This window comes from Phalangium opilio, unplaced genomic scaffold, assembly GCF_054372755.1.
Source record: "Phalangium opilio isolate 3A_F unplaced genomic scaffold, DU_Popi_V2 ptg000002l_1, whole genome shotgun sequence".
Taxonomy (NCBI): domain Eukaryota; kingdom Metazoa; phylum Arthropoda; class Arachnida; order Opiliones; family Phalangiidae; genus Phalangium; species Phalangium opilio.
In genome coordinates this window covers 9,162,201-9,182,858 of record NW_028324144.1, presented here as the reverse complement: position 1 = coordinate 9,182,858, position 20,658 = coordinate 9,162,201, and the positions used below count along the sequence as shown (strand labels likewise).

At 36.7% G+C, this 20,658-nt stretch overlaps 1 long non-coding RNA gene and 2 other non-coding genes across 11 annotated transcripts; all 3 read left to right on the top strand.

The window, feature by feature from the left end:
* The first annotated feature begins 3,061 nt into the window (after positions 1 to 3,061).
* On the top strand, positions 3,062 to 3,134 carry TRNAV-CAC (transfer RNA valine (anticodon CAC)). Its single transcript has one exon. It is a non-coding gene; the product is annotated as a tRNA-Val (tRNA).
* Positions 3,135 to 3,199: 65 nt separating this feature from the next.
* Positions 3,200 to 3,272, top strand: TRNAV-CAC (transfer RNA valine (anticodon CAC)). The gene has a single exon. It is a non-coding gene; the product is annotated as a tRNA-Val (tRNA).
* A 4,066-nt stretch (positions 3,273 to 7,338) lies between these two features.
* LOC149718690 (uncharacterized) lies at positions 7,339 to 10,570 on the top strand. Of its 9 annotated transcripts, XR_016374108.1 has the most exons (6): positions 7,339 to 8,283; positions 9,170 to 9,247; positions 9,300 to 9,408; positions 9,497 to 9,593; positions 9,685 to 9,798; positions 9,882 to 10,570. It is a non-coding gene; the product is annotated as an uncharacterized LOC149718690 (long non-coding RNA). The 9 variants fall into 9 exon arrangements; XR_016374135.1 differs by lacking the exon at positions 9,685 to 9,798 and having other exon boundaries at positions 9,300 to 9,382; positions 9,443 to 9,593; XR_016374141.1 differs by lacking the exon at positions 9,685 to 9,798 and having other exon boundaries at positions 9,474 to 9,593.
* Positions 10,571 to 20,658: the final 10,088 nt, after the last annotated feature.

The following is a 20,658-nucleotide window of genomic DNA, read 5'->3' as shown; positions in this document are numbered from 1 at the left end:
CCTAGATTTTCACCATGATGCTTTATTCAATTTTAAAATCTAAGCCTGATTATTTAAAAGTGTATTTAACTTTCGGCCCACTCTGAACCGTTAATGTCTCTGCATTACAGAAACGAAAACCAAACCCAAGCGTTTACTTTTGGGTTCACTAGGCCTATTGACAAATTAAAGTTCATTTGACCGACATGGTAGCGTTCTTCTTGTTATCAATAAAGAAAGGATTATGCTATAAACAAATGTAGTATAGCTTAAGTAATATATAAACATCCATTTCAAATAATAATTATAAAAAATATTATTGGGATATCAAAATGAAACAGAGCTTGATAGCTACGAAACTACTAAAGGCATCGAAATTACGAAAAATATTTCCATATATTAATTTTACATTATGAGAAAACCAAATATTAAGGTTTTGTAAGATGTCTTTCCACAAAACACAAGGCTAACTGCTAATGCGGTGCACTAGTGTAACAACGGACGGACACACACAGACTAAAACATAGAGTGCTTTTTAACTCTTTCCGTTTTAATTTTGAGTTGAGGAAAGAGATTATCTTAAATATTAAAATAAATATAATTAATATTAAATATTTTCTTCGTTAGTTATTCGCCTTATTGAGCGTTACATCGTGTTGATAAAGAACAATTAAACATTCTTGAGAGACTTGACTAATATTGGCGTTTGAAATGAAGCATATGCCGGTTGCTTCGCCTTACTCAAGGGTGTCGAACTACAGTTAAAAGCAAGAACAACCGCAAATGCGAAATTCATTGGTAGCCGATCCTACCTTAGGGAGGCTAGACGTTTCTCGTAACCCTAGCTGATCGCCGCGAATGTCTTAAACCAAACGATGACGATGGAGTAGAAGCCAGGTGTAGAGACTGGTGTCCATGTGGGATGGACAAAAACAAAGACTAGAAGATGGTGGTGTAGAAGCCAGGTGTACAGACTGGTGTCCATGAGGGATGGACAAAAACAAAGACCAGAATATGGTGGTGTAGAAGCCAGTAAGTACAGACTGGTGTCTATGTGGGATAGACAAAAGCAACGCCCAGAAGGTGGTGGTGTTAGAAGCCAGTGAATACAGATTGGTGTTCATGTGGAATGGACAATTGACTAGTCAGATGAAGTAATAGTGGCCAGTTGAATTGTGGATAGCCTCAAGTTTTGAATTTTCCGGGAACTGTGAATGCGGTCCGGAAATGGCGAACACATTTGCTTCGATTCGGAAACTGCGAACGCGGTCCCCTGGGGTGTAAGTCAATAACAACAGACTGACACACACACAGACAGACAGACAGACACGTCGAAATTAGAACCTCTCCGTGACATACGTCACTCGGAGAGGTAAAAACATAAGTGATCCCTTATTAGCATTTAATTAGTCTTAAAAACAATAAAGGACAACTGTGCCATCCGCCATTGGTTTAGTGACGTCTGCTAAGTCGAACCTACCTTACCCTTATATCTCTCAGCCTGTGATAATTCAACCAATCCCGTGGGGGTTCAATTTATCTGACGCCACTAAACCAATGACGGATGACACAGTAGTACTCGTTTTTAAGACTAATAAAATGCTAATTATTTTGTAATAAGAGATAATTTTTTCAAATATTTTCCCATTTATATTTAGAAAAGGCCTGAATTTTTCCTTTTAAGTTTTTTCTCTTAAACGGGGTAAGGAAGCGAGGTTTTTATGTGCTTTTCCCTTGACTAGGGAAACAGTCTACAAACTCACGTTAAATAACTTTCTGAACGCTATTATTAGTTAAGGTACAGCTATTAAAATGATATACAGGTATTCATTATTTTAAACACTCTATTAAAGGGAGGGTGAAGTGGAAAATCAAGTGATTTTTTATCGATTCTTCTTCTAATTATAAGACCAGTCTGCATAGTGAAACATTCAGAAAATACTTCCGAATGATTTTAAAATTAAAATTAGGTACAGATTTTATGGATAATTTAAAATAAGGACCTCTGACCAATCGCGTAACGCCCTGCCTTTTTATTAACAAATTTCTCGTGGCACGCACCGTGTCGAATGAAATTGATCACGAGATTTGATAAAATTTGCGCGCGATGTGACAATCGTGGCGCGAGACTTGGAGCGTGCCACGAGAGGTTGGTAAAATAGTAGTATTACGCCTCCACGGATTTTTAAAAGTTTGACGCATAGAGTATACCTCTTTCGCGATTGTCTGAAAGACCATAAAGTGGTGGTGTTAGACTCATCGGTGTCATTGGTCTTAAGTGGAATACAATTGTCCATATTATCGTCAATTGTGAATGCGATCCGGAAATAAAGAACACTTTGCTAGTTTGCTCTGATTGGGAAAGTGCTCTCGCAGTCTTTTGGGGTGTAACAAAGTACAGATCGACACACAAACAGATATTCTGAGAGAGCGGTAGCTCTCTTAGATATGACTTCATACTGCTCTTAATATATAAGGAGGGTTTTTTGTTTGGATGTAGTTTTTTTTGTATTGCATTAACTGTTTTGAAAAAATTCCACAGAACTACATTTCTGGCCCACAATATGTGGATAAAATTTCAAAGAGATCCATTAATTAGTTAATGTTATAAAAAATAAAGTTGCTAAGGGTGGTTTTCATTTCCGTAAAATTCATCACACCTTTTGTTGAAAAACAGGAATTTTTCCCATAGAAATAACATGGGAAATTTTCTGAAAAAAACGATCCGGTGGCTCCGATGTTAGAAAAACTATTCTACAGGGCCGGTAGGCCCTTGTAGATATGACTTGATACCGTTTTGTAACGTTAAAGTAATATTCACCCGCTTTTGCTAATTTCCTATGGAGATTAACATGGGTTTTTCGTGATTTTTCCCCACCGATAACTTAAAAACTACAGCGAATATACTTTTCGGAATTATCTTAAATTAACAATTAAGTATTCAGGGTGTGCTATCGGCCAGCTTGATCAAAACAATTAAGTCTAAGTATGTTAATTTTACTTAATTACAGAAGTACGGCTTTGACCATCGTGATTGGACATAATAATTAGCTAGATCTCTTCGAAAACTCAGTGTCACTACGTATCTGTAGTGTGGTGGTTATCACGTCCGCTTCACACGCGGAAGGTCCCAGGTTTGAGCCCTGGTAGATACATGTATTGACCATTGTGATTGGACATAAGAATTAGCTAGATCTCTTGGAAAACTCAGTGCTACCACGTATCTATGGTGCAGTGGTTATCACGTCCGCTTCACACGCGGAAGGTCCCAGGTTCAAGCCATGGTAGATACATGTTTTGACCATCGTGATTGGGCGCTTGAATTAGCTAGATCTCTTGGAAAACTCAGTATTACCACGTATCTATGGTGTAGTGGTTATCACGTCCGCTTCACACACGGAAAGTCCCAAGTTCGAGCCCAGGTAGATACATGTTTTAACCATCTTGATTGGACATAATAATTAGTTAGATCTCATGGAAAACTTAGACTTACCACGTGTCTGTGGTGTAGTGGTTATAATATCAATTATTTCACTTCACTTGGTTTAATAAGGTGACATAGGTAGCGTACTTTTCCTACATTTAAAACCATTAAACTAAGTAATATTAGAAGTTCAATAGATTGTCTAAAAAAGATGTTAAAAGCCACTGTAAATGGTGCATAAATGCTTAATATTTCCTTAATACTTGCAAATAATATCAGTAAATGTCGTGAATTGATCATAGAAATGGGGTTAAAGTACACCCTAAATGATGTCTTTTATGGCACTGGAAAAAACAGCATATATGGTGTTTGAATGCACCTTTATATTTTAGAGTGCAAATGTATGACGGTAAAGCAAACATAATTATTCAAAATTTAATTACATTAAGACTGAAGTGACAGATATTATATAAAAACGTCTTGGTTTGGACCAAGGCCGAAAAAACAAACGATATGTGTGAGGTTTATCAATTGACTGAAGTTTCAGATATTGAAATTTTTTTCTAGTTCTTTTTATCCACTCAATCTTTAATCAATATTTAATTCAATCAACTGATTTTACTGTTAATCGATCTAGTCCCTCTAAATTAATTGAAAAAATTACATATCTACGCTTTTTCAAGAACAATTAATTTCATGATTAATTGTTTTCGAAAATGTAATTGTTCTTGAAAAAGCGTAGATATGTAATTTTTTCAATTAATTTATAGGGACTAGATCGATTAACAGTAAAATCAGTTGATTGAATTAAATATTGATTAAGGATTGAGTGGATAAAAAGAACTAGAAAAAAATTTCAATATCTGAAACTTCAGTCAATTGATAAACCTCACACATATCGTTTGTTTTTTCGGCCTTGGTCCAAACCAAGACGTTTTTATACAGGGTGTTTGTGAAAGGTCCATCAATAATGAAAGGGCGTATTTATTGGGCCATTTTGAGTCGAAAATGTTCTATGACATTTTTTCCGTCCGAGCCACTGTTTTCAAGGTATGATTGGAGTAATTTACGGATGACCCCTTAAATTCAATTAAGAAATTGAAAGACAGCGCTAATTTAATGAAGGGGTCAATCCTAAAATATTCAAATCAAAACTCGAAAACCGTGGCTCGGACGGCAAAATGTCATAGAACATTTTCGACTCAAAATGGCCCAATAAATACGCCCTTTCATTATTGATAGACTTTTCACAAACACCCTGTATAATACGTTTGTTAGACTTGAAAACGGTTTTAAATGGAAGGTACAACACCTTACATTCCGCTAAGCAATTTCCATTGACTACAATTAAGTCTAAGTATGTTTAAATTTAAATTTTCAAAACCATTCCAATCTGCGATATTTAAGAGTGTAAAGAGACAGTTTATGATGTTAGCACTTTTAAAGCTAGTTGGTTCATATTTCGTGGTGGTTGAAAAACAAGGGGACCTAGCTTTGTGTGAGCTAACAAGTTAAGTTGGAAAAGGTCCCCCACACTAATAAATTATGTAACCAACTGCCTTTGGTACTTGTGGGTACTTGTAGGTACTTGTGGGTGCTTGTAGGTACTTGTGGATGCTTGTAGGTACTTGTGGCTGCTTCTAGGTACTTGTGGGTGCTTGTGGTTGCTTGTGGGTACTTGTGGGTGCTTGTAGATACTTGTGGGTGCTTGTGGGTGCTTGTAGGTACTTGCCCCGGGTGCTTGTAGGTACTTGTGGGTGCTAGTGCGTGCTTGTAGGTACTTGCCCCGGTTGCTTGTAGGTACTTTCTCCGGGTGCTTGAAGGTACTTGCTCCGGGTGCTTGTAGGTACTTGCTCCGAGTGCTTGTGGGTACTTGTGGGTGCTTGTAGGTACTTGTGGGTGCTTGTAGGTACTTGTGGGTGCTTGTAGGTACTTGTGGGTGCTTGTAGGTGCTTGTGGATGCTTGTAGGTACTTGTGGCTGCTTGTAGGTACTTGTGGGTGCTTGTAGGTACTAGTGGGTGCTTGTAGGTACTAGTGGGTGCTTGTAGGTACTTGTGGGTGCTTGTAGGTGCTTGTAGGTACTTGTGGGTGCTTGTAGGTACTTGTGGGTGCTTGTAGGTACTTGTGGGTGCAAATGGGTTCTTGTTGGTACTTGTGGGTGCTTGTAGGTACTTGTGGATGCTTGTGGGTACTTGTGGGTGCTTGTGGGTACTTGTGGGTGCTTGTAGGTACTTGTGGGTGCTTGTAGGTACTTGTGGGTGCTTATGGGTACTTGTGGGTGCTTGTGGGTGCTTGTAGGTACTTGTGGGTGCTTATGGGTACTTGTGGGTGCTTGTAGGTACTTGTGGGTGCTTGTAGGTACTTGTGGGTGCAAATGGGTTCTTGTTGGTACTTGTGGGTGCTTGTAGGTACTTGTGGGTGCTTGTGGGTACTTGTGGGTGCTTGTGGGTACTTGTGGGTGCTTGTAGGTACTTGTGGGTGCTTGTAGGTACTTGTGGGTGCTTGTGGGTGCTTGTAGGTACTTGTGGGTGCTTATGGGTACTTGTGGGTGCTTGTAGGTACTTGTGGGTGCTTGTAGGTACTTGTGGGTGCTTGTAGGTACTTGTGGGTGCTTGTAGGTACTTGTGGATGCTTGTAGGTGCTTGTGGGTGGTTCTAGGTACTTGTGGGTGCTTCTAGGTACTTGTGGGTGCTTGTGTGTACTTGTGGGTGCTTGTAGGTACTTGTGGGTACTTGTGGGTGCTTGTAGGTACTTGTGGTTGCTTGTGGGTACTTGTGGGTGCTTGTAGGTACTTGTGGGTGCTTGTAGGTACTTGCCCCGGGTGCTTGTAGGTACTTGCTCCGGGTGCTTGTAGGTACTTGCTCCGGGTGCTTGTAGGTACTTGCTCCGGGTGCTTGTAGGTACTCGCCCGGGTGTTTGTAGGTACTTGCTCCGGGTGCTTGTAGGTACTTGCCCCGGGTACTTGTAGGTGCTTGTGAGTGCTTGTGAGTGCTTGTGAGTGCTTGTAGGTACTAACCCCGGGTGCTTGTAGGTACTTTGCCTCCTCCATAGGATTAACATTACACTAAATTTTGGAAGCTCGTAACTCTGGCTATAGATACGGGGATATCCTTTGATTATGTAATAGTCCTATTTGCCCCTTAGGATACTCCATATACGAGAAAAACCTGGAAAACTCAGAGAAGTATATGGGGAAAAGCCTGAAAATCTCAGGGAAATTTGTTTTCGAAAAGTTGTATGAACCTTGTTATGGAACATATCTTATAAACTTATGGTTTTAGTTATCTAAAGTTTTACCAAGAAGCGATATCTAGTTTACTAGGGAGAAGTTATAAGATGCCTAAGTATTCGCGCGCCATAGTCCCAGTTCCACTTTCAAAATACAAGGGGGGGGGGGACGTAAAAGGAGGCCGGGCTATTTCGCCTCTCCTCAGTCGGAAAATACGTAATTTTCGTCATTCGCGTCGCGTTTACGTGAGTTTTCTGGTCCGTGACCAAATAAGGATTTTTTAAACTGGACATTAGGCCAGCGACTTTCCTGACTTGGAATAAGTAAACTGGTCCGTGATCATTGACCAGAGCACGTCGTCTGCTAAACCAAAGAAGTGGATAATTAAAATATTAGAATTTTAATGTGTGAAGTCTGGTTACCCTTGAACTTTCTTAGTAGTCTCGTGGACCACTGACCCCCCTCCGATTTAATTTTTGAACTGGACCAGGCAATTTTTAAACTGGTCATTTGCCCTGTGTCACCGCCCTATTTCCCACGCTGGCGCGAGTTGCTTTGCGTTGTCGCGTGCGTGATGGAGTCGGCTATGCCTGGAGTCCCAACCTTGAAGGAGAGAGGAATGGAGTGGAAACCCTCATACCTATAGCGTTGCCTGTGTACCCCCACCTACGGCACCATAGTCCTCCCAGCTTCCTCAGCGGTTAGGTAGGGTCGTACTGGACGAAATTGTAAAAGTGCGCTCCATCTATCTACAAAATAGAAGCTAGTTCTCATACAAATAAAATGGCGCTACGCGGCAGCACTTAGCAATCGCCTACCGAAGGGTAGGGGCGTGCGCGAGGTACATTGGGAGAGATACGGTGCCGCAGGCCGCCCATCATCATTTTCAATCCATCTCAACTCGTTTATCCCTGTCCCCACCCCCGCGACTTCCAACCACTAGCATAGCCCACTCGATCACGCTCTCTTTTCCCCGGCTACATATTTTGAAGATGGCACATTTTAGGCGTATTTACAGTCTTGGATCATCTTTGTGAACTTTTAGGGTAGCCCTGACTATATTTTGTTTAAGGTTTTAAGCTTAATATCAAACAGACGTTAGTTTTTGCTACATAAAAGTTTGAAATTGACAATCTCGGATCGTCTTTGTGAAGTTTTAAGGATATCCGAATTCTACAGGGCCGGTAGGCCCTTGTAGATATGACTTGATACTCTTTTGTAACGTTAAAGCAAAATTCACATGCTTTTACCAATTTTCCTATGGAGATTAACATGGGGTTTTTCGTGATATTTAGCCACCTCTAACTGAAAAACTAGAGCGAAGTTACTTTTCGGAATACTCTTAATTTAACAATTATGTATTCAAGGTGTGCTATCGGCTAGTTTAAGTTAAATCAATTAACTCTAAGTATGTTAATTTTAGTTAATTCTGAAAGTACGTCAAAAAATTACTTTTGGGTCAGACTGTCTAGCAGTAGACGCTGACAAATTACTTTACTATTTCATCCGAGCTTGAGCACCTTTATATGTATTTTCTAATTAACTGTAGCACCCTTAATAAGAAATAAGTCGTTATCAGGTCGAATTTTCGTCTAGAAAAGTAATTCAGGTAAATAATTACAGTTAACAGAGGTTTTTATATCATTTAAAGTAAGTTTTTGAACGTTCTTTATGGCCAAGGCTTAAGTTTTAGTTTGTCTATGCATGGCCAACTTAGATTACCGGGGGTAGAAGGCCTACCAGCTTTACCCGAGCCCCATGTTAAAAAACGACTAGCAAAATCGCCCCTAGTTCCGACTTTCGCCGTTAGGTGCGCTACCAACCCAGTTTTCCTCATAATGCTTTTTCTATGGGAAAAAAAATTCGGAAGTGGACTCGGTTTAAGAGCATTTTTAATATATTTACCGATTTTTTTCGAGGCCGAATTTTAAATGAGAAAACAAGTAAGTTTTAATTTATATTTTGAGACCAATTTCATAATTTTCCGTCCGTTATTTGACGAGTAATCAACATTCAAAGTTGGGGTTGTTTTTAAGGCGGAGAAATTAAATTTCTCGGAAAACCTAAGCCTTCGTCCAGACTCCAACGGCGCCATTAAATTTTAATGTAAACTTCCTTCAAGGCCGAGGCTTAACTCTAAACGGCGCATTTCTCCGCCTTTAAAAGAACCCCAACTTTGAATGTTGATTATTCGTTAAATAACGGACGGAAAATTATGAAATAGGTCTCAAAATACCGATTAGAACTTATTTGACTTCTCATTTAAAAATCGGCCACGAAACAAATCGGTAAATATATTAAAAATGCTCTTAAACCGAGTCCACTTCCGAATTTTTTTTCCCATAGAAAAAGCATTATGAGGAAAACTGGGTTGGTAGCGCACCTAACGGCGAAAGTCGGAACTAGGGTCGATTTTGTTAGTCGTTTTTTAACATGGGGCTCGGGTGAAGTTGGCAGCCTGGCAGGCCTTCTACCCCCGGTAATCTAAGTTGGCCATGGTCTATGTAATATAGTATATAGTCTTTCCCCTTTCAAGATAAAAAAGCTCATTTCCAGCTCTGTATTCCAAAAATACGCAGTCTGCTTCGTTTCCTGCTACAAACAAATATATGAGGTATACGGTTTTATTATTTGTTAATCTCACTAAAATGCTACTAATTGTGAAGGTGTGTGATATATTTCCTTAAACTAAACCAATGTAGAGGAATTTCCATGTTTACATCAGCACAGATTCTCTCAACGTAACCACGTTGGAAACGGAGGGTTACGTATGAGGTATACAGGGTTTCATTATTTGTTAATGGTTTAGAAATCAACGGTAGTGTTTTCACCCTGTGAAGAATTCAACTTCAAAATATTACAGGAAAGATCACAAAATGTTCAATGTGTTTTCCCTACGGCAGTTAAAAGAGTGGTGTATAGGTTAGCGCAGTTCATTCAACATTCTCATTTGAGGACAGGTATACACGGTTTCATTATTTGTTAATCTCACTAAAATGCTACTAATTGTGAAGGTGTGTGATATAATTCCTTAAAACTAAACCAATGTAGAGGACCAGATTATTAATTAAAACAATTTTGGTCCTATTGAATCAGTCATACTGTGATGTTACGTTATCATTTTATAAACTATTTGTTACCAACAGTGGATTGTTTAATTCATAAGTAACAGTGGTGCTGGTTGATCCAGGAGGACAGTGTCGTTATATAATTTAATTAGTCAAATAATTTTCATGTTTACATCACAGATTCTCTCAACGTAACCACGTTAGAAACGGAGGGTTACGTTGTTTGCTATTTCCACAGTCCACGTTGCCGTTTGTTTATTGGTTTAAATTGCTATGAATTGTATAGGTATTTGATTTAATTACTGGTATTCAAGCTAAACTATAGAATAACATCATTCATTAACATATTGTATAGATAATCTTTACCTTACCACAAACCTAGCACAGGATATGATAAAAATTGAACGCAATGTGTTGGAAATAATAAAAAAACTCCTCTAAACATTAGAGTTAAGGTGAATTATTTATTAAAAGTCATTTTATAAGCTTAATGAGCACTGACGACAAGTTAATTTCAACGTAATTAAGTGTAATTAACGTGAAATTAAACCCCGAATGTACATTTTTTTTGGATGAAAACTCAGGTAACTCTTAAATGATGTCCTTGATTAAGATTGTATCTAACCAAGCCGTTGGTAAAGCCCCATGTTTTCTCTTTCACACTTAAGCTAATTTAAATTATCTCCAAAGTACCTTAATAGGCGCGAAATTCAAAAGTTTAGGGTAAAATAAGAATCGAAAACTCCACTAAAAATTGCAATTAAGGTGAAGTATACATTTAAACTCATTTTATAGCCTAAATGTACACTGCCAAAACACAATCCTACGTTAATTTTAACTCAATTAAATATAATTGACGTGAAATTAAACCAAAATATACATTTTTGGATAAAAGCTCAAATAACTTTTAAATAAACTGTTTAAACGGTATGGTCCCATTTCTCCCAATTCTGTGTTTCCCAAAATACATTTTTATCCCAAACTTTCCGATTCCCAGTTCTCCCAATCTTATATTTCCCAATCGGAATTTTTATCCCAAACTATTCAATTCTCATTTCTCCCAATCGAATGGTTTCGTCTAATATTTTATGCTGCAAAGGGTTGCTTTCAAAACGACTTTGATTATTTTTAATGCGAATAGGTTAGGTTAGGTTCGGTTCGGTTCGGTTAGGTTCGGTTAGGTTTGGTTTGGTTAGGTTTGGTTAGGTTTGGTTAGGTTAGGTTAGGTTAGGTTTGGTTAGGTTTGGTTAGGTTAGGTTAGGTTTGGTTAGGTTTGGTTTGGTTTGGTTTGGTTTGGTTAGGTTAGGTTAGGTTAGGTTTGGTTAGGTTTGGTTAGGTTTGGTTTGGTTTGGTTTGGTTTGGTTTGGTTTGGTTTGGTTAGGTTAGGTGAGGTTAGGTTAGGTTAGGTTAGGTTAGGTTAGGTTAGGTTAGGTTAGGTTAGGTTAGGTTAGGTTAGGTTTGGTTTGGTTTGGTTAGGTTAAGTAATTTTCCTACCAATTAATGTGAAGTGTTATTCTAAATGTATTATATTTTTCTGCTAGATCCACGAGAAAGTTCGTGTTTTATAAATCATTTAACTATGGTACGCCTTTTCCAAAATATTAATGTTTAACTTCATTGACTTCTCAAATAATATGCCTTTTCCAAAACATTACTGTTATGTTAGGTTAGGTTCGGGTTGGTTAGGTTAGTAATATTTTATAAAGCATTTAACTATGGTACGCCTTTTCCAAAATATTAATGTTTAGCTTCATTGACTTCACAAATAATATGCCTTTTCCAAAACATTACTGTTATGATAGGTTAGGTTTGGTTTGGTTAAGTTATGTTAGTAATATGTTATAAATCATTTAACAATGTTACGCCTTTTCCAAAATATTGACGTTTAGCTTCGTTGACTTCTCAAATAATATGCCTTTTCCAAAACATTACTGTTATGTTATGTTAGGTTAGGTTTCGTTTGGTTAGGAGGACGTCTCTTCCTCTTTGGAGCGGTTATACACTGCAAGTAAGTGTATCCCTTATGAAATGAAAAAATAAATAAATAAAACCATCAAATTCTACTCTATTTGAGTCTTTTTGGGTATGCAATATTGGGTTAATTGGAATAAGAGAACTGGGAATAGGGTTGAATGATGTTTGGGTAAATGGGAATTGGGTGTTTTAAATTGGGTGAAATGGTGGGTAACCTGTTCGACCACCAAACAGAAAATACTAGATTCAGGAGGAAAGAATAAAACAACTAAAAAGGGAACTGGATGCGGGGAGAAAAACTCCATTTGAATATCTAGAAATCATAAATTGGAAATTCAAACTAAACTGAATATGTAAAACATATCATTGTTGATAAAACAAAAACATTCTCTTTGAATTTATTAACATATGTTTTATGTTGAATTGGGAGAAAAGAAATTGGGGGAAAAGACATAGTGTTGGGTCAAATGGGATTGGGAGATATGGGAATTGGGAGAAACGGTTTGGGTTAAATGGGAGTAAATCGTTTAAACTACCCAAAAGTTTAGGGTACCATAATGATGAATATATGGCAAAAATATTAAACTGCACTAAACATTGCAATTAGGGTAAAAAATTCAAATAAATTTTAAGCTTAATCCACTCTCACGAACCACGCTCAAATTAAGATTAAAACATCTCAAGTTTTTCGTACAGCCACAGTAGTTTCCTATTTCACTTTCAAATTAATCTAAATGATCATTAAAATACATCAAAAGCGCATACATTAAAATTTTAGGGTAATTGCAATTTAAGTTAATATTTTATTGAAAATTTTATTATAAACTAAATCCACACAAGATAAACAAGATAAGCCGTTAAATTAAACTCAGTCAAGTATAATTAATGTGAAAGATTCGTGTTTTGGGTAAATTCATGGATACCTTATAATTAAACTAACAAATCTTCCACCCAGCCTCCATTTTCCTGTTTAATTCTTACGATTAATTAAATTGTCATTTAAAAGCTTTTTTCCCATTTTGAAAAGAGAGCCATTGAAAAGGCGTGATATTTAAAAGTTTTGGGGCAAAGTAGTGATTGTTCTGCAAGAGTCAAACAGTCACTCCTCTAAAGTTTGCAGAATTTCTTGTTCAAACTCGTATAATAAACTGAAATAACAATAGTAAAAGAAGATAAGCCGTTAATTTCAACTTAATGATCATATTTAATTGAAATAAATCGAAAACAACAGGTTTTTTTGGGTAACTATAGATAACCCATAACTGAAATAACAAAATAAGATTAAACTACGCGAGTTGTTCTTTCAGCCTAAATGTTTTCCTATTTAACACTAAAATTAATTACATTATCACTATAATGCATTAATAGGCTCCAAACACAAAATTTTAGGGTAAGGAATGTGTCAAAATGAAACTTTTCCATTTAAATTTTAATATATCATTAGCATAGTTCGCCAAATCACCAGCAACAATTTAATCTGGCAACATTCAATGTAATAACTAATAATGTTGCCAATAAAACAAGGGCGTCTAGCCCATAACTAAGCCACATCACTAGCCATCTCTCGCTATCCCTAATTCAATATATTTTCTTCTACCGAAATACCACCTAGCATACCAGTCAAGTGGGGGGAGCAACAGAAAATTTTAAAGCACAGTCTTACGATAAGTCTTGGAATTTGGGCCTCAAATTACAACCTCTAATCCGTTTGGTACACATCAACGTCAACGTAAATGTTCAATGTGATTACCATTGTGGTGCAGGCACTCTTCATTTGTCCATGTCTTTCAATAACTTTACAAGCAACGAACTCATGACGCAGGGAGTCCAAGTAAATGCCTTCAGAGATTTTCTTATCAAGAAAAAGGGTCCGATAATTTGGTTTCCAAGAATGCCCTCCCAAAAATGCACGTTATGAAGGTTTAAGGTACCATCCTTAAATAGCCTCGTCAGAGAACAGTACCTTTCTAAAAATAATGGATCGGCGTTAATTAGTTCACGCAAAGGTTTTGCCGTCTTGGGTAATCCTCGTAAACATCATGTTCAATTTTCCCTTGTTTGAATACACTGGCATTTTGCTAAAAGACGAGACTAACTAATTAAATTCGGTCCTAACTGCTACGTAACGACGATTAGTTTTCACTACGGCCTTTTTTCTCGGTTCCACAGACAACTCGGACCTTCTGCTTCAAAGTTATTCCCAAAGAAACCTTTATGTTTTCTTTATTTTGTTCATAGTTTAAGGTTAGGGGGCCAACCATTATTACAATGGTTTCTTTTTTCGGTATTTGTGCCTTTTTAACAGGCGTATTGTTAAAATTGTAACACTACAGAAATTGTATTACAAATGGGACCGGCAATACCGCAACGCTGAGCCGAAAAACAGGATGGTAATTGTTTGGAGCTATAGGGTCAGGACATTGGAGGACCAAACATACCGTGGTGTCACGTGTCGAACGTTAAAGCGACCTTCACCACTATACATACTATGACCTGCTCAAGCTGACAATCTTTCAAAACTCAACTTTGAGGAACTTCCGGTCTTTTTAGATATACAGGGTCTTTCAGTGTCGCTAAGTAGTAGAATTACAGTAGTTGGTCTCGTTTCCTAGCAAAATGCCAACTTATTCTAACCAGGAAAAATTGGACAGCACTTTTATTTTGAGTGAAGGTCGCGGTAACGTTCAACCATAGAGAATTTTACACATCTGTAAAATTCTCTCTGGTTCAACTAAAGGCAGTGCTTTATGCCGAACGGTCTCCACACCGACAACATTTGGGTGCGAGGACTTTCGTGATTTCGGTAGTGCAAGATCGTGAACGTAGAAGAGACTGTATAGTCTGTAATGAGGATAGAGACTTTGACATCGTAGAAAGTTTTGAAGCCAATCTCATGCTAGTAGTAGAGCGGTGGAACAAGAAGTTGCACTAAGCCATTCTACTGTTCCTGCCAGTTTACAAGGGCATTACTACCGGCATAATCATATCCCCCTACATCAAGCCTTAACGGACGAGAAGTACCTAAGACGGTAATACCATTAGGCTTACCATGCGTCATGAGTTTAGTGGTTGCAAATGTAATGCAAGTCACGGACAGTCGTCTGGAAGAGTGCCTCAACCACAATGGTAGACACTTCGAATATTTACGTTGAGTTGTTTACCAAACAGTTTAGAAATTGTAATTTGAGGCTCAGGTTCTAAGACTAATCGTAGGACTGTGCTTTAAAATATTTTGTTGCATTCAGGTATATTATCCTGTATTCTTTTTGTACCTTTGTCACTCGTTGTCACTTGCATACAATAAAACATGAATTCTAAACATTTATTTACACCCCGTATAATTTAGTATGACATCACCCGTTGGCAGTATTGGGGGTTGTACATAAAGGAAGCTGTTGGTCTGATCTCGACAACACTGTATATGTATACAGGAGTGTAGGAAACAAATATTTTTCTTTCATATTTCAAAACCGTCGTTTTTAAACTTCTTTCATAAATGAAGTACAACATTATATGCTTATCGAAATCAATGTTATTGGATATAAGTTAAATGTAATTAACGATACTCAAATACTTCTTTAAGCAATTAGAAATAGATCAACCCCAAATGTATGACCGTAAAGCAAAAATAAAATTATTCAAATTTTAATTACAATAAGGCTGAAGTGACAGATATTATAAAAAACGTCTTGGTTTGGACCAAGGCCGAAAAAACAAACGATATGTGTGAGGTTTATCATTTGACTGAAGTTTCAGATATTGCAATTGTTTTAGTTATTTTTATCCATTTAATCCTTAATCAATATTAAATTCAATCAACTGATTTTACTGTTAATCGATCCATTCCCTCTAAATTAATTGAAAAAATTACATATCTACGCTTTTTCAAGAACAATTACATTTTCCGAAAACATTTTATCATGAAATTAATTATTTTGAAGGGATTTCGTGTCGATGATTACTAACTTAAAAGCACCTTGACAGACATAGTTTTCATTGTTGCTGGCTTAACAAATTTTCAAGTTTGCACCAAAAAAGTTTAAATCTGTAGTAAGTTTCTGAAAAGACTGATGTTAGAGAAAATGTGATAAAGAACTTTTTTTCTCAAACTAATTTATAAACTAATGTCGTCTTCTTAAGACAAAGCAACAATGTTTATCCTGTGTGGTTTCGTTTAGTAGGTGGCTCTCTGTAGCACAGGAAAAATATGATATCGGTATAAATATAACCAGCAGTAAGATAAGGGACTAGAATTAAAGTGGCCTAGCATTGGTAATAGAGCCTAGCGCTAGTGAACAAATTTGACGATTTTATGCCGCTTCCATCGCCAAGTGAAGAGTTTGGTTACCTCGATACTTCAAGTCCCTTATCTTACTTCTGATATAACCAAAGGTAAGGGTAAAGATTACATAAAAAGAAATACTTCTCATTCTCAGTACCAATGACTTGTTATATTCATTTCATGTGGAAATAATATGGGTATACACATTATTCATTACCAGTTATGCGAAGAAGGTCACACTTTACTCCGACACCCCCTTCCTCTATTTTCCCAATATAAAATTTTTTAAAAGCCCCAGTGGTTCAGGTGTATGGCAACACACTCAGCCAATAATACCATATAGTTCGAAACCTTTTCACATTAGTGACTCTCCGGACTTGCCCGCCAACCTTAATAATAACATAAAACTATAAAACATTCGTGTACATGAATGATTATGCTTGTCACTCGCTAGCGCCTGAAGGACCGATCACTCAGTGTAATTTGTGTACATTTGTAAGTGAGTAGACCATTTTAGAAATTACATACAGAGAAACTAAAACACAAGGGTGATGACGCCATTGGGGTCTTCTCTCTCTCTCTCGCCTAGAAGCACCGCTATAGGCAGAGCGAGTTGACTAGCCTCCTGCCTATAGTGAACTTTGGCGCCGTCAGGCGGTGACCCTTGGTGCGAGGGAGAATGCCCCAATGGTGGCCTCGCCCCTGTGTGTTTCCCGAAATGGTCTTTAAGTGTGCTAAAATGATTACGCGTAATACGTAACCGGTGTACAAGTAGCGCCAACAATGTAGAAAGGGGTGGTGACGTTTCAAATGAAGACTAAAGCACGGAGAGGGAAATTGCAGTGCAATCTTTTCTTCATAGAGGCGACAATAGAAATGTAGCATTTCGATTAAATATTTACATTTTCCTTTCGAATTATGTCAAAGTTCGCTTGCTCTTTTTAGAAAGTCAATAGAATATTTCAAATATTCAATACTAACTCCTCAACACGTACTCCCTTCAAAATAATTAATTTCATGATAAAATGTTTTCGGAAAATGTAATTGTTCTTGAAAAAGCGTAGATATGTAATTTTTTCAATTAATTTAGAGGGAATGGATCGATTAACAGTAAAATCAGTTGATTGAATTTAATATTGATTAAGGATTAAATGGATAAAAATAACTAAAACAATTGCAATATCTGAAACTTCAGTCAAATGATAAACCTCACACATATCGTTTGTTTTTTCGGCCTTGGTCCAAACCAAGACGTTTTTTTATAATTTCATATTGGCCTTATGACAATTTTGAGCTAAATGTTAAACGGACATAAATCAGCATTATTAAAAATTTTGTAAAATTGTCAATTTGGTCCTATTTCTGGGGTAAAAAATTGTATTATGTTAATTACAATAAGAATACAAACTTTTATTGATTTACGTTTTTTTTAAGTATCATTATAAATAATTGTCTGATTGAGCTAAATTTATGGACCCCTTTATATATGTTTCTGCTTAGTGCAGATTTTGAAAATGTAAAACAGTTTCTTAACATTCTTAATTAAAATGAAGACTGAAGGAACAGATATTAATCAAAAATGTCTTGATTAGAATCAAGACCTAAAAAGTAGCTTTGGTCCCATTGAACCGAATTCCCATTCGACAGAAGGGGGTTTTTTGGGGGTCCCATTCGACCGAACGTAGCCAAAGGTGCGGTTTTATTATAGTCCCATTGGACCGAAATTCTATTGAACTGGAAGAAGACATACTGTGTTATTATTGTTAAAATAAATGTGAGTTGAAAATGTATTACCGCACTTATTTTAACTACGTTTTAATTACGGCGAACCTCACCTACCCTAGCCTAACCTAACCAAACGTAACCTAACCTAACCTAACCTAACCCAACCCAACCTTGTTTGGAGGTAAAAAGATTATTTATATGAGTATTAAAAGCCCGCCTCTTACCACGAACAATTTATTAGCAATAATAGAAATATTTTGGAAAAGATGTCAGATAATTAATTGGAGAATATTTTGGAAAAGGTGGCAGCTAATTAATAGGAGAATATTTTGGAAAAGGTGGCAGCTAATTAATAGGAAAATCTTTTGGAAAAGGTGGCAGCTAATTAATAGGAGAATATTTTAGAAAAGGTGGTAGCTAATTAAAAGGAGAATATTTTGGAAAATGTGGCAGCTAATTAGTAGGAGAATGTTTTGGAAAAGGTTGCAGCTAATTAATAGGAGAATATTTTGGAAAAGGTGGCAGCTAATTAATAGGAGAATGTTTTGGAAAAGGTGGTAGCTAATTAAAAGGAGAATATTTTGGAAAAGGTGGTAGCTAGTTAAAAGGAGAATATTTTGGAAAATGTGGTAGCTAATTAGTAAGAGAATGTTTTGGAAAAGGTTGCAGCTAATTAATACGAGAATATTTTGAAAAAGGTGGCAGCTAATTAATAGGAGAATATTTTGGAATAGGTGGCAGCTAATTAATAGGAGAATGTTTTGGAAAAGGTGGTAGCTATTTAAAGGGATAATATTTTGGAAAAGGTGGTAGCTAATTAAAAGGAGCATATTTTGGAAAAGGTGTCAACGAATTATTGGAACCAAACCTAAACTAACCTTAGCTAACCTAACCTAACCTAACCTAACCTATGCTAACCTAACCTAACCTATGCTAACCTAACTTAACCTAACCTATGCTAACCTAACCTAACCTATGCTAACCTAACCTAACCTATGCTAACCTAACTTAACCTAACCTAACCTAACCTAACCTAACCTAACCCAACCCACCCGAAACCAAAATATTAAAATTTTAATTTAAAATTTAAAGACATTGATGGAACCACCATTAAGACTGTACTTCATTTTAAGCACAATTTGTTTATTAATTCTATATATCTGTTGCCTTGAAAGGGATGAAAGTGAGCGTTTTAATTAGTATCACGAAACATTTACTTTTAATATTATTAACTATTAACATACCTTTCGGAGATTCGAACCAACAACCTATCGCTTCGCAGTCCAACATCGTATCCACTACACCACCGAATCGCTGACGGCTACAGTGTTTCAAGTTATATTCATGTATTTTTAGGGGCATATTCGGACGATTGGGATTTCGGTCCATCGGGAATATAGCCATTGGGCTGGAAATCTAAAATCATTGCGGGATATTCGGTCAATGGGATTTCGGTCCATTGGGAATTCGGTTGAAAGGAACGATACCAAAAAGTATCGATAAGACTGAGGTTATCACTTGTCTGAAGGATCAGATATTAATTTTTCTTTTTAATTGAAACTTAAATGCGTGCTTAAGAAAAAACAACGTTCCATTACCGTTTTCCGTTGAAATAAATTATTTTACTGGTAATCAATTTCAATAATTTACTTATCTCGGCTTTTCGACCACAATTCCATTCCCCGAAAACATTTTATCATTACATTAATTACTTTTGGGAGATAACGTGTCAAAATAACCTATAAAACAATAAACAAGTTGGGAAGCCAAAATAAACCTCTCCGAGTCGAGACGAATTTACTTTCCAAACACAAGTCCACCATGGACGAACCAATACTGAAGGACGGATGGCAGAGGGAGAAAGTTGAAAAATACTTGTTAATTCGCCTCCTAGCGGCAGATAGTAGCAAACCGGACAGTGGGGAATCAACGTTCTAACGAGGGAAGCAGCTAACGTCTTATTTTCTCTAGATGGCGCTAGCGTTTTCCGGGATTTGACTCCGCATTTTCATAACACCCTCCATGTTGGGGCTGAAAAGAGGGATGTAAGCTTTACATTGGTTGTTAAGTCGCTTAGTAATGGGGGCAGTAATGGGCTGCCATTGGTCCTTCAGTATTACTTCGTCCATGGGTCCACCAGCCAATGAGAAAAACCGGAAATACGTAGCTCAAATTGGCGGGATATTGCGAAGGTCATTTGTAAAGGTTTAATCGTTTAACATTTCCCCGTGTATTCTCATAATTCTAATGAGGACCTAATATCTATCACTTAAGTGTGTATTTAACTTTCGGCTCACTCTGAACCGTTAACAACTCTTGAAAGAGGACACGAAACAAGGTCAATTCTGGTTTAAATCTAGGGTTTCTTATTCCATAGACCCAATCGCTTCAACACTTATAGAGACGAAGTATTAAAATCCATATTGTGTAGTGAAATTAAAAGTTGCGTTTACACTATATATAAATGTGGTAAAGCTGAATTAAAAAGTAAACACCAAATTTGAAATGTTAATATAAAAGATGTTCTTGGAATATTGAGATGAAACAGAGCTTTATAGCTACACAACTACTAAAAGAATCGTAATGCCGAAAAATATTTAAAATATTTCCATTTAATATTCTGCAAAAAGGAAATGTTATCGTTTTGTAAGAGATCTTATCATCCTACTAGCTTTATATTAACTTTGATATGCGTGTAGTGTTTCGATTCGGATGCAATCTTCATTACTCGTTCTATATAAACTCTCACTTGTGTCATTACATAGAAATAAGTTTATCTTAAATAATTAAATAAATATAATTATTTTTAATTATTTTAATCTTCAATAATTAACATTAATAATAGTTAAATCGTTTAAAATAAAGTTATTCCTATTATCATTTGAAACTTTTCTAATATTGACGTTTAAAGTGAAGGGTATCCCTCTTGCCCGCTTTCTTCAAATTTTGGGGTATATATACGATTCGTTTCCATTT